Consider the following 15,002-nt stretch of genomic DNA (forward strand, 5'->3'; position numbering starts at 1 on the left):
GGAAGAGGAAGGGGTCTGGAAGAGTCTGAGAGGTATTTAGGCTCTTCAGCTATATTTGTAACATGTTCTTTCTAAAACTATGAAGCAAAAATGTCAGCACTGGTCAAATCTGGTTGTGAGCACATTGGTTTTATTATTCTACTTATACATATTTAAAATATGAATAATTTTTTTCCAGATGTTTATTTTTGAGAGCAAGAATAGAAGAGGGACGGGGGGGGGGGGGGGGGGGCAGAGGATCCAAAGTAGGCTCTGCACTGAGAACAGAGAGCCCGATCGTGGGACTCGAACTCACGAACCATGAGATCATGACCTGAGCCGAAGTTGAATGTTTAACTGACTGAGCCACCCAGGCACCCAAAAATATGAATAAATTAAAAAAAATACATGGGGGTCTGGAGTTTGGAGAGAGGCCAGGCCCAAAGCTGCAGACAGAGGAGGGGTCATCTTTACCAAAAGCTCGGGTTGAGCTGCGGGATAGATGCACTTGCCCAGGCTCTGCGCCTTGATTCGCTACACCGATGGGAGCAAATACCTTGGGAATCACTTATTTTTAAGGGAGGATGTGGTGGTAAAGCAGAGATAGGTCTCAGAAGGGGACTCAGAGAAGGAAAACAGCCAGGAGGGATGATTGATGAGGAGGTCCAGGAAAAACACATTTTTTTTCCAGCTCAGTATATAGAAACACAGAGAAGAATGCAGTGAGTCTCCATACACCTGCCCTTAACCTCTCCTTGAATTAAATAATTTTCAAGATTTTGCCAAGATTGCTTCTTCTCTTCCCCCTCTTCTTTCCTTTTTTGAGTTGCTGAAGTAGCTTAACATTTTTTTAAGTTTATTTATTTATTTTGAGAGAGACAAAGACAGTGCAAGTGGAGGAGGGACAGCGAGCCCGATGGGGGCTCGAACTCACGAAACTGAGAGATCATGACCTGGGCTGAAACCAAGAGTCAGATGCTCAACTGACTGAGCCACCCAGGTGCCCCAAGTTGCTGAAGTAGTTTAAAGCAAATCCCAGACACTGTGTCTTTCTACCCCTCCATACTGCACTATGCGTTTCTAAAATATCCAGACATGGAGAAAGATTTTTTAAGGAGGGAAACATCAGCAGCATTAATTGTTGTAAAGGACTTGAGAAAGAAGAAGACTGAGGGGCTTTCACCAAGGTTCCGGGTACCCGGAGGGGCACATCTGGGGGGCTGTGGTGGCAGGAGGAGGGGTTGACTCCAGAGGCATGGCTGGAATTGGCAATAGAAGGTAGTGGAGGCTGCCAGCTACAAGAAACGCAGCTCATCACTTCAAGAAGCGTGATGGCAAAAAGGAAGCAAAAGGGAACATCATGTGAGGGTGGCAGGGAGGAGGAAGGTCTTTCCAGGAGGGAGAGACATCACTATCTCGGGGCTCAGAGGACAGATATGAAAAAGGGAGTAAAACTGACGGAGCAAATTTCTGGGGCAGAGGTGAACGAGGCAGAGTACAGTGGGGTTAATTTGTCTGTAACCAGGAATGAATCACTCAAAGATCTGGGGGTGGGAAGAGAGAACGTTGACAATCTTTGAGGACACCAAGTCTGCTGTTTGGGACATGCGAGTTTGGAGTGCCCCACGGGCAAAGGGACCAGGGGTCAAGACAGGACGGTGATAATACTGTGATTTACTGGGCACCTGATGCAAGTCAGACACATTTGTGAATCTCATTTAATCCTCGCACACTTTACAGTTCGGGAAAATGGACTCCCAGGTGGTAAGTACTTGCACACACACTTCGTAAATCACAGAATTGCTGTGACCCCAGGGCTCTTCTGCACAGCCCTGAGGGCCCGTTGTCCATAAATTGCAGGACTCAGGGAGGCACGGCTCAACCCCTAGGAAATAGCCAGCTGGAGTGGCTCAGGTGTGAAAGTACCTGGGACCCGGGCAGTGTGGAGGTGGCAGATTGCAGATCCAGGAACTTTGGGCTCTTCTGTCTTTGCTGTTGACCCGATCTTGTTCCAGTGTCTCCCTCTCTTCCCTCCCCCTGAGCATCCTCTCTGGGGTAAGCAGGACTGTCTGGGCACCCCTCACACCCTCACACCTGGGCTTAGCTAACCTTGCCCTTCTATCCTGCAGGGTCACATCCCCACTGGCTTGTCCCCTTTTGTTTAGAAAGACCACGCCCACAGATGTTGCTGATCTGTTGGAAAGCCTTTTAGAAATGGAAGGAAAGATTGCTCTGCCGAGCTCCATTGTGATATTTGTCCCTTTCAGGGGTATGTTACAAAACAAACAGGTGTAATGTGGGGCTGGGAGGTGTGTGGGCTGTGATCCATAAACCACATCCTCCTTGTAAGAAGAGTCTTGGCCTGGCCAGTAGGAGGGAAACAGAGCCTCGCCCACAGTGAGTGTTGAGTGGGGGGCTTGATGGTGCTCCTCTAGGCAGTGGAGTGGACCAGGCACTGGATTTGGACACAGGGCTGCGTTTAAATCACTCTACAGATCACTTTGGGCGCATCAGTCAGTGTTCTGGACCCTGAGGATAAAGGGAGAATGCTGCATGCCAATGCTTGGAGGGCAGATGAATGAAGACAGGGGAGGAGGGTATGAATGGTCAATCAATGCTTGCTGAAGCTAATTGGAGTGGACAGAGTATGTTTGATATGATCTTGAGAAGCAAATCACCGAGGTGAAGGAGAAATTTCATGTGGGTGACTTAAATGCTCAAATTTATTTATCTACCTGTTTTTAAAGTTTATTATTTTGAGAGAGATGGAGACAGTGTGAGTGGGGGAGGGGCAGAGAGAGAGGGAGAGAGAGAATCCAAGCAGGCCCCGCGCTACCATTCTCGAAGCTGTGAGACCAAGCCAAGAGTCAGACGCTTAACCGACTGAGCCACCCAGGCGCCCCTTAAATGCTCAGATTTAAGGATTCCCTGGGTAACTGGCCTGAGGTGACCCTGAGGGACTCTTGGCCGAGTGTTGTCCAGGGAGCCAGGCCCTGCCTGGGAGATACACCCTGGGATGAGGGGCTGGCCTCGTTCCTGCGATGAAGGCCACAAGTGCCAAACACAAGTCAGAGCCTGGCTCCGTGTGACTTTTTTCTCTAACCTGTAATGCAGCTTAGAAGAAAAAGGGTTTTCCAACAAGGGAAGAACTGGTTGAAAATAGAGATCACTAAATGAGTCTTAAACATGTTAGTCACCATGCTATGTACGAAGAAAGGCTTTCTGTGTCTCTTCTGCCCATTTCTCACGCAGCCACGTGTAAAATACTGCTGTATTGGAGACTCCAGGGGCCGTTCACTACGAGCCAATGCAGCTTCAGCTTCAAGGCCCCGCTGGTGCACAGGCCCCTGCCAGCCCGGGTAGGGGTCCCTCATCATGTTCTCATGGTCGTGTGTTTTGTAAGTTTTGCAAAGCAAGTTATTTCAGTTGCAAATGGTTGGGGCCGGTCTCTCTTTCCACGTGATGTCCCCTCTAGCACATGTTTCTTGTGTCAGGTGACATTGGATGATCACAGTAAGTTTTGGGGTGAGGGATGTCAAGTACAGCATACGTTGACTTCGAGCAGAGTAAGATAAGTTTATGTGATGTGCAGTCACTTCTGTGTATGGTTCAAGCCAGCTCCTTGTGTAGATGGCTCCAAGGACGACTCTCCTGTCCAACTTTCTGACTCACCCAGTGTCATGGCGGTACGAGGGTTGCAGTATATATGGAGGCATATGGATATTGGCAGAGGCACAGGTCTGGACGCTCAAAGCTACTCTGTGGAGAGTTCTCCCAAAACTTGCTAGCAGGGAAGCTTATTCTCATCGATAGAAGGTCTCTCCTGTCAGGAATATACTTGATAGTGCAGTCTATACAATTATAAACAACTGTAAATGATGAAAACATTCCCATCAACCATACTGGAGGAAAGACTGAATTATCTTTTATAACGTTGTCATATGAAGAGGCAATCAGAACCCTCAAATAGAGAATGAAGGTATTACACAAGGGTGTTAATTTATTTTTCTGGATTGTTCTGGATTGTTGGTGTTTGTGGCATTTAACACAAATGGCTATTCTTGTGTCAACTCTCTAATATTTGTAATCTGTTTGCATTCTAAATTGTCACTTTCCTACCTAATTTTTTGTTTGTAATTTTACAGCCCTTCTTTTTTTAAAAAATGTTTAATTCACATTTTATTATTACTATTATTTTTAAGTAGGCTTCATGCTCAGCATGGAGCCCAGTGTGGGGCTTGAACTCACGACCTTGAGATCAAGTCCTGAGCTGAGATCAGGAATCAGACCCCTAACCTACTGAGCCATGCAGGCACCCCGAGTCCTTTTCCTTAAAGAGAACGTACCCAACCACATAACCTTTAGGCCACACAAGACTTGGATCTATCCCTAATAAGGTCATTAAGTCACAGGCTGAAGTCATAGCCACAAAGTGGTCCAAACAGGATTCAAATCCAGAGTCCAAGCGCTGGCCTCACAGTGTGTCTCAGACTCCAACATGCACTGGTTCACCTGGGCTCTTGCTAAAATCAGATTCTGATTCAGTACATGTGGGCTGGGGCCCCAATGGCATGACGGCCATTCTGTGGGCAGCACTCTCGGGACCCAGGGTCTCTAAGCTAATGCACGATTTGGCCAGCTCTCAAGTGGTATGATTGGGTCACTAGAACTGTTTCCTTAGGAACAGGGTCTAGCTCATCTGATTTCCTCAATCCTGGAGGCATGTATGGCATTAAGAAGTTGCTTGAATACCACTTTTCACTACCTAACTTCCCTCTCACACACTTATGGAACGCCTATGAGTGGTCGAGTAGTTTCTGTTGACCATCACTGTGGCTGCAAGGAAGCATGTTCCCACCTTGTGGACGAGGACACTGCCATCCAGGGAGATCACGTAACTTGCCTGCGGTGGCAGGGTCAATGGTTGAACTCACGTCTCCGGCCCTTCTTCACCTGGTGGCAGGGGGCTAAGTGGGGAATCCAGAAGTCAGCCTGTGTTCCCAAGGAGCATTTCCCACCAGGCCCCTACTGTCAGATGGGAGCCACTTGTATCTCTCCTCTCTCTAGGTGTCCTCTGCCTTGGGATGGGCCCTAGATGCTTCATTCCTCCATTCCTGTCCATTACATGGGCTTACTGTGACCCACCTCAGAGAATTTTATGGGGATTACATGAAGCTTTACCTGATGGGGTACATGATACTACTCATGCTGGCCCAGAACCCCCATCGAAGTGGTCACTGTTGTCCCCGGGATAAGCTGACCTTGGCAATCAAGTGGGTAATCCTTGCAGCTTGTACCCCGGGCTTGCTTTCTTCCTGGTGTGTGTTAAGAAGAGACTGTGTTAAAACACAAGGACATCTGGAAACATCTCCAACCCTGCAGAGAGCTGAGCAGAGAAGGGCTTGATGGCAGCCACTTGTTCCCTGGCAGATGTCAGTTTTGCCTGTCAGGCCCTCTCAGTGTTTGCAGCCCAGGAGCAGGCTGACAGCCTCCGGCGTCCCCTTCCTGTCTTGGTCCTCCCAAACGCACCCAAAGCCCAGCCACGCGGCTTCATCACCGCAGGCCCACCTAATGACAACATGCTGCAGCGATTTTGTCATCTTCAGAACACGTGAGGCAATGTTATTTTCAGAAACTTCCGACACTTGTCCTGTGGATACATTTTCCAGGAGAAAATGCCGACGGATGGGGACAGGCTGCGTTCTCTGGCCATCCCCATCCTCTGGAGGCTTCTGTTCATTAGCATCCCCTCAAAGGATATATGCCATAATGGCTGCAGACTCCGGGTGGTCCTGCCTCAGGCTCTTGTAGCCCAAAAGGTCCGACTTCCACATCCGCATGCAGCCTGGCCTGGATTTGGGTTATTTTAAGCTGCCCCTGCAATGCAGCTGCAAATCCAGAGAAAGAGGAACGCGGGTCCTGCACACCAGGGAACAGCTCGCTAAACACACGCTGTCACTGGCCTGGAGAGTAGGCAGACAATATAATTACAGTCATTCCAAGAGATGCATTCTGCTGAATTGCCCCTTTAGGGCCACTCCTATTTCTTTGGTACCAGTACAATTTTTTTTTCAAACCCTTTGGTAAATTTCAAAGTGTTACAGGTAAAAGCAAACCTCTTCACTTAGCTTCTTGGTTATCTGTTTAGGATTTTATGTATCTCATTAGAATTTTTTTTTTTTTTTTTTTTTTTTTTTTGCAAATGGATTGAGGCCCCTGGCCCTGCCTTTTGGGGGAAAGAGAGGGTTCCAAGAGTGGAGCAGGGAGATGACCTCAACTGTACTCCACGTGGAACCTTAGCTTCAGGACAACAGTGTAGACCAAGCCCTGGGGATGCAATTTGTTTTCCCCTCTGGTTGTTAATTTGGTGTCTGAATCAACAGGGTTTGCACCAAGAAAGAGGAAGAGAAGAAGCCATGGAATGTCTTTCCTTGGAAAGCTTTGTCTAACGGACACCTATTAGCACTGGATGCCAGACAGCGCTCTGGGCTCTGGGGGTGAATTTCAGAACCCTGAAGTCCTTTCTCCTAATCATTTCCATCAGTGTACTTTATAGATTCCAAAGTATTTCTCCTGCTTCATCTGTTCATGTATTCATTCATCTGCCCAGTGAGCATTTATTACATGTGAATGGATTTATTACAGGTGCCGGGATGGCACTGGGCCCTGGGGATACTGTCCCTGCCTCTCAGCTGCCTATAAGCCAATGTGGGAGGCAGACACACAGAAAGCATAGTACTGCTCTTGGGAGAAGCCCAGGGTGTGGGGTGCATGGGGTGACACCTACTGAGTGTAGGGGGGCATTTGAGGCTCCCTGGAAGGGACCTGGATAAATAAGTAGGGGGTTGTCTAGAAAGAAACTTTGGGGAAAGAACAAAGATATTTAAAGGGAGATTTTAAAAAGTGTGGCCAAATGATGTACCATGGAAACCCTGTTTCCAATCTTACCACAGTCTTTAGAGACCCCTCTCTGTGAATGCACTGTGGCTGGGGGCTCTGTCCAGGATGCACAGGAGGAGCTGATCTTGCTGCAAGAAGGGTGTGAGTGACACCTGAGGCTGCCACTTCCATGTGGGACAGAGAAGGCTGTTTGCAGAGTGGTCACGGGCAGCCACACCAAGATAAAGCCTGTGAACACAGGTCACAGGAGCTCTGCGTCCCTTGCATTTATTCAGTCTTTTCATATTAACTGAACACCTGTTGCATGCACTGTGCGAGGCACCCAGTGAATACCCCTGGATCGCTGCCCTGTCGGACCCTTATGTAATATGGGGGAGGTTAACAATCGACAATTACATCTATGGTCTTCCAGATGGTGATGGAGGAAGACAAAGGATGGAAACGAGACAGGGTAGGGCTGAAGTGGGGGTGGGGGCACACCCTGGCAGGTGACATTTGAGCAAACACTCAAGGGAGTAAACCGTGTGGATACCTGAAGTAAATGAGTCCCAGGCAGAAGAAATGGTAATGCAGAAGCTCAGGCAGCAGGGAGAGGCAAGGGGGGTCGGGAGTGTGGTAGGAGAGCGGCGGGGAGAGGCACCGTGAGGGGGTTGCCTTGGTGGCTCTGCATCTGAGCGAAGTGAGGAGCCAGCAGAGGTCTGGGCAGAGGAGTGGCATGATGTGACTTTGTTTAATAGCCTGTCCACTGTCAGGTCAGTGGGGGGCCCGTCTTCAGAGCCCCAAACTGGTGCCTAGCAAAGAAAAATCAGGAGCCTACAGAAACTGATTACACAAAAATATTTCTAGAATGTCTAGTACATGATGGGTACTTTGCTAGGCAGTCTTGTCCCTATCCTGAGGGAGGGAGCCCCCTGGGTGAGTGGAGCACATGGGCACACAGGGAGATGACAATTCAGCACAGGGCAGTGCTTTACATACATTCAGGGAGGTGCACGGTCTCAGAAGCGGCACCCAGAGCGGGTGGGTGTGCCAGCAGCCCCCGGAGCACCTTGCGTCTTCTTCTGGGGATGGGCTTAGTGTGTGTCAGTTGCACGTGGGATCACTGAGGCTCATGTTTGGCAGAGGTGAGCCACTCCACCCTTTGCCAAAGGGGTAAGTCTAGAAGGTATATAATCTGTCTCATTTGGAAGGGGCTAAGTAAACGGCTCTTCAATAAAGCAAAGGTCAGTAAGAAATTTGAATTTTATTTATGAAACTACCTACCAGGCTTTGCCATGAAGAGTAATCTCAGTCAAGCACCCAAATCAATAATCTCAGACCACAAACACTGAAACACCAAAGTGATAAGGTGCTGGGTGCTTTGGTTAGCTATTGTGACTTAACGGATGACCTCAAAACTTACTGACCTAAAACAACAATTTATTATTCCTCATGATTTGGTTCTCTGGGAGGTTCTTCTGTGGGTCTTGTCTGGGCTCACGTGTGTGGCTGTGTTCAGCTGGGGGGGGGTTCAGCCTGGGGATGCAAGCAGGTGAGATGCTGTGTCATCTGGGCCTTTCTCTCCATGCAGTATTGTCCTAAAATATAGGTATTATTGTTACTCAAGCATGGTGAGGGCAAGCGATCAGGAGATGATTGACACTGAAAAGATGGTTTGTTATACTCACAAATCCCCAGAGAAGAAGACATGCTGGGCCACAGAGGGCTACACAGGGAAGCATCAGGGTCAAGTCAGGAGGCAGAGGAAGTGAAGGGGAAATGTGGGCAAGAGGCTTTGTTGTGGTTTCCATCGGAACGAATGGGTGAAGCAAGGCAAACAGATTTAGAATTGGCAAGTTGGAATAATTTCGGTAGGCTCTGGGGCATAGGGACTGTCCCGACTTGTTTGGCATGATTCAGTCAGGTGGATAATGGCCCAGAGTATGAGAGCCAGATAAAGGAGGGGATTGGGGTGTGGGCCCAATCTGTATGTTTTCTGTATGAAAGGCACGCTCGTGGGAGAGTTGCTTACTGTCTCTCACAACTGACTGGCCCTGGGAGGGGAATCCCCTCAGGGTCAGCAAGCCAGATGTCAAAGCATCAGAATATAGAAAACAAAAGACATGATTTGTACAGGTCTCAAGGCCTCTCTCCACACGCTCTCTCAGTAAGAGCTGTAGCATGGGCTTCCTTAAGTGGTGGTCAGGGCACTCAAGGGAGCAAGAGCAGAAGCCACAAGGCCTCAGCTTGGAAGGTGTGCAACATCACCTCACTTGGTCACAGAATCTCAGAGACGCTCCAGAGTCACGCCCTTGATGAGAGGAGAGGACCACTTACTGTGCCAGCTAGGACAGTTGTTGTAGCCATCTTGTCACATAATCTGCCACAGGTATGCTTCTAGAATATTGCCAAGGCCTTTTTGAATTGATCAGATCCAACAGGAAGGACAGAAGGATGTGGACTTCCAGCTCCTTTGTCTCTACTGGTGTGTGGAGAGGGCGTGACTTCCTTCCACTGTGGGTTCCAGCCTCCAAGGTCCGTTAGGTATTTGCCCCAGAGTCCACAGGGACCTTTTCTACTTTTAGAGGAGGGTGGGCGTGGTTCTGAGCAACTCTGCCTCAAATGGCCTGGAGGCCTGGTCCCCCAGGGAAGACCCTGCCTGCTCTGGCAGGGAGCCCACGGCTGTTTGCAACCTGTTTGAAGGCCGAGGTTCAGGCTGTCTCATATTATTTTTCCTATGGAGTGAAAGTAACCCCATTATTTCTCCCACAGAAGTGCAGATGCTTTATTATACACATGCTGTTCATACAGCATGTGGAGTTTGGCCAATAAGAGCCACCTTTCACCTCACACTTCAGACCCATGAAGCATTTTCTTACGTGTTCTTTCATGTGTTTTCACAGGCCCCCACGGAGGACGCATTGTTATCCTGCTTTTTCATAGGAGGATACTGTGGCTCCAGGGTCTCAGGGACTCACCGGGTGTCTACACTGGTTTGGGCCTCAGGAGGTGCCCTGGACCACTCGCTCACTGGGTGAGGCTAACGGAGCCTGACAAATGCTCTCACTTCATTCACATGGGTGCTTCAGTGAGTCACTTCTGCCTCCTTTTACTGCTCTCCTCTCTGGCTGTTCTCATTAGATTATTTCCCCCTTTGAATCAGATGCTTCAGAGAGTCCCCTCGTGCCCTGAGGAGTTACCCGTGGCCAGGGGATACCGCCCTGACACCCCTAGAAATAGCCCGGCCCTGCCCACTGCTCCACCCAGCTCTTGCCCCAAAGTCCCCAGCCAGGCCGGCCATTTGCTGGGAGCAGATTTCAGTCCCTCAAGAACACACAATCTGTGGAAAGCCAAGCTGGCTCTCCACTCCGGACCCCTAGATCACCTCCCTGGTACGGGGGTGGGATTCATTCAAGTAAGTGAGTCATTTGTTCTGCTAAGAGTCTGAGCTAGACACCCACCTGTTTGCTTCTGAAACCCAACAAGTGAGGCGGTGCCTGCCAGTCCGTCTCGAGGTAAGAAGACTGAGTCATTGCTGAGTCAGTATCTAGCAGAGTACCACGGGCCACTTTCTCCAGACACAACAGGACTTTCACTGAGGATAATGAGGGCAGAATCTCTCAGTTAGATCCTTTTCTTTGGAAACCAGAGGGCCGTCTTTCTTAAAGGCTTCACAGCCCACGATCACATTCTGCATTTTCTGGAATGCGGAGGCTTCTACAGTCCCTACAGTGGCCACACCTCAGGATTCCATTTTCTGCTTGGATGCTGACTCAACCATGAGGATTTGCCCGTTTGCCTCTGTTCTCTCGGGGCTTCCTTTGTGAACAGAGGTAACTCACCTGCCACAAAAAGATTTGACAGAGCTGCTCATGAGGAATCCAGGTTTCCCTTAGGACATCCTGAAAAAGATTCTGTCCAAACAAAAGGGTCCCAAGATGCAAAGCCATCTCCCAGACTAGGGGCCAGGGTGGGGTGCAGGCCCAGGCCACAGGTGCTGAGACTTCTCCAAAATCACGCACTTCCGTGGCTGTTGCTCCTAACGTCATGTTTATGGGTCTTGCTCCTGTTGATGGTTATTTTCTCCAGAGAAGGACAGTCTCTTCCTGTACAAGCTACCCACGAAAGTCAGGCTGGGACCAACACTGCTTTGCAGTGTCTGCCTTCCCCTGAGGGTTCTCAACCAAGGGTGATTGTGACCTGCACCGGGCAATATTTGGCAGTGTCTGGAGACATTTCTCCTTGTAGCTGCTGGAGGTGTTACTGGCGTCAAGTGGACAAAGGCCAGGGATGCTGCTAAACATCTTACAGTGCCAGGAATGCTCCTGGCTGGCTCCCTTGGAGGAGCCTGTGACTCTTGGTCTTAGGGTCATGAGTTCGAGCCCAAGCTGGGTTTAGAGATTGCTTAAATAAATAAACTTAAAAAAAAAAAAAGAAGAAAGAAAGAAAAACTTAAAAGAAATTATCCAGTCCACAGTGTCCATGGTGATGAGGGCAACCCTTCACCTAACAATGAAGTCCAAGAGTGTCCCCCTCTCCATCAACACTTTTCACAATACTTCGAACGTGGGCTGTGCTTGTTTTCTCTCTTCTGAGCTACAATCTCCTTTTTTCCATGCTCATACTAGCAATTCCCAGTCAAGCCTGGGGAAAAGTATCCATTACCATTATTCATTACTGTCCATTAGCTACCGGAGGCCAGGTGATAATTTCCCCGATCTACCTCCTATTCTCTATCATCATCACCATCATTGACAACAACGAAGACCTCATAGTTGTCATAAGTATTGCATATAAGCTAGCTAACAGTCATCAGTCAATTGCCCGTGGCTGGATGCCACTTGAATACACTTCCTGCCAATGTGTCCTTCTTAACTCTAAAGTAGGCAGCACCAAAACCGGTCCACAGGCTCATCAACAACCTCATTGTCATCATCATCATCAATACCAGTGTTGTTGTTATCTTTACAAGCCAGCCAACAGGCAGTCTTTAAGTCCATGATGATGGTGGTGGTGGGGAGTGGGGAGCGGCTCTGTAGAGCATCACTGAAGTTCCAGCAGCCAAATGCACGGGCATTCTGCTTGAGTTCACTTTTGTCCAGTGTGAGCACATTTTTATTAGGAGTTATTGCCATCTGAGCCTCAAGTGACCAGGTCCTATGTTCTGCACACACACACACACACACACACAGTGCTTTGTCTTTTTCATTTTTCAGTTCCCACTAGTGGAGCCTGGTAATTGCTTCCTTCTCTGGTCCCCCAGAAATTGAGACTTTGGGGTGTTTTAACTTAACATTTGACTCAGTGAAATGCCCAGGGCCTCCTGCTTCTACCCCCAGGGACTGGGACAGAGTATGTTGGAGTAGGGGTGGGATAGGTAGAAGGCAGTTTGCCCTCACTTGGTGACTTTCCGGATCTATCCAGTGGAGATAGCACCCAGAACCCGAAATGACAACTGAGGCATTGTCAGCCACAATGTAGAGTCCCTTCCCCCTGCCCACTCTTCTCTGTGCCTCCCCTCCCAACCTCCCATAGTGCACTTAGGAATGATTTATGAAGTGTCACACTGGGAAGCAGACTTGAATAGTAATGAGGGGAAAGCACTAGAGTTAGTTATTATTGATCATCTCTGTATGCACTTTATATATTTGCAAGCACCTTTCAGGACCTAGTTGGTAATAAATAAAGTGCCTCCAGATCACCTTGCTGCTTCCCACGGCTCCATTTCTGCTGACACTCTTCATGAATGCAATTTTAGTCGTGTGCCTCCTGGCACACAAACTAAGGACATGGTACCCACAAACAGCATGTAAAATACTTCCATGGTAGTGTGTGTGTGCACACACAGAGCTGTCAAAATCCTCTTTAGTTTATAATCAACACCCACAGTGGATGCAATTGGCACCCTGCCCAGGTCCCCTCCACTTCCCCCATCTTCCAGCTTCTGTGACTATTGGCTCACAGCAGCTGTCCCTTTCTGGAAGAACTGTCCTTGACAGAACAGGAGCCACAATGCTCAGAAGGTTATCTGGTCTGGTATCCCTCAACCAATGATTGTTGCCAGGGCTATATTAGCTATCTATTTCTCAAAATAATTACTGCAAAACTTAGTGGCTTAAAATAACTTCGGAAGTTTAAAGTCTTGCTTATTTTTTTTCTTTGTAACAGCTTTATTGAGATATAATTCACATCCCATCAAATTCATCCCTTTAAAGTTTATAATTCAGAGGCTCTTACTATATTCATAAAGTTGTGCAGCCATCACCACTTCTGAATTTTAGAGCATTTTTAGCCCTACCCTTTAAAAAAACAAACAAACCCTGGTGATCGTTAGGACCCACACCCTATTCTGTGGTGACCATGAGTCTACTTTTTGTCAATTACGTATTTACCTATTCTGGATATTTCCCAAAAAGGTAGCCATATAATAATGTGGACTTTTGTGTCTGGCTTCTTTCACTTTAGCATAATGTTTTATCATCTCATCCATGTTATGGAATGTTGTAGCAGTACTTTATTCCTTTTTTATTGCTGATAATGTTCCGTTTTGAGGATACGCCACATTTTGTCTGTCCATTCCTCAGTTTGATGGATATTCAGGTTGTTCCTACACTTTGGCTATTATGAATAATGCCGTGAGCATTTTCAAACACATTCTTGTGGGGACATATCCTTTATTTTGCTGGGGTAGACATGTAGGAGTGGCACTGCTTGGCTGATATGGTAACTCTTAACATTTTGAGGAATCAGCACATTGACTGCATCATTTTACAAGCCCATCAGCAATGTATGGTTTCCAGTTTTCCACATCCTTGTCAACACTTATTATTGTCTGTCTTTTTTATTTTAATGAGCGTGAAGCGGTATCTCATCATGGTTTTGATTTGCCCTTCCCTAATGACTAACGACGTTGAGTATCTTTTCACGGGCTCATTTGCCATTTGTGTCTTCACGGAGAAATATCTATTCAAATCCTTTAGTTATTTTTAAGTTGTATGATTTGTCTTCTTATTGTTGGCTTTTAAGAATTCTTCATAGAATCTAGACTCGAGGCCCTTATTAAATAGATGGTATGTCTTCTCTAGCATCCATGGAACTGTAAAGCTAACCTGTGGCCGACTAGCTCCTGTCAAGGTGCTCATCAAAATCACCTGGTGAGGAGCGTCAAAATCCGTACTGCTGGGGTTCCACTCCAGCCATTCAAACTCAGTAGATCTGGAGTATTGTTAAGTTCCATGCGTGATTCTGATGCACACTCCTAGCGGTGGTCAGGGAGGCAGGCCTAGGAGTCTGGCGGAGCTTCTGACAGGAAATAGGTCACAGTCAGAAGGATCCAGCACGGTTCTAGAGACAGTGAGAAGGTGGGTGCGATGGTGTCCCATAGGACAAGATGGGCCTCTCGGACAGTATCGGATTCTGCGTGGTAACACCTCGTACCTCTCTCAGGGCATCAGGTTGGGTGAGGCAGCACGGATTGTGCACCCACAACTTCTCAGTGAACAATTGCTCCCAGAAGGCAGTGATGGGGCTGCCTGTGGGCCTGCCTTCAAGAATTTTAGCTGGAAGGGTGAGGGGAGAAGAGGGTGGAGATGAAGAAATGAGAGATCTGTTGGGCCTCCATAGTTCTAGCTGCAACTCTGTTTGGCAAGACTCTGTGTCAACGTCCCCAAGTGGATCCTGCAGGGGACATTCCACTCCTCCCCCTCCCACCCATTTCCTGCCTGAAGCATAGAGAATCTAACTCGAATCTTTTGTCGTGAGGCTAGATTCCCCTGCAGTTACCACCACATGTGATCCGCATGTGCAGGGTGACCTCTCCACCTGCTGAAGGATTCAGAAAGCCACCTCCAGAGGCAGCTCCCACCCAAGCCGGCCGCTGAAGGGGCAATGCTATCAGAGCCTATGTCTGCTTACGGGTTCCCTGCCTCACCTCACAAACCACCACGGATACCATGGGCGTCCCAGCCAGGCTGGCTCTGCCTTCTTTTTTCTCAGAGTGACTGTAATTTCCATCCACATATTTGGGTTTGCCCTTTTGCCAATTTTTCAGCCTGGAGGCTACCAGGAATGCGGCCCCCACCCTCCAGCTGGACAGAGCTTCGAATTACATGGACACATGACTCCTATGCAGCTAATCTTCATCT

This window comes from Panthera uncia, assembly GCF_023721935.1.
Source record: "Panthera uncia isolate 11264 chromosome A1 unlocalized genomic scaffold, Puncia_PCG_1.0 HiC_scaffold_16, whole genome shotgun sequence".
Taxonomy (NCBI): Eukaryota; Metazoa; Chordata; class Mammalia; order Carnivora; family Felidae; genus Panthera; species Panthera uncia.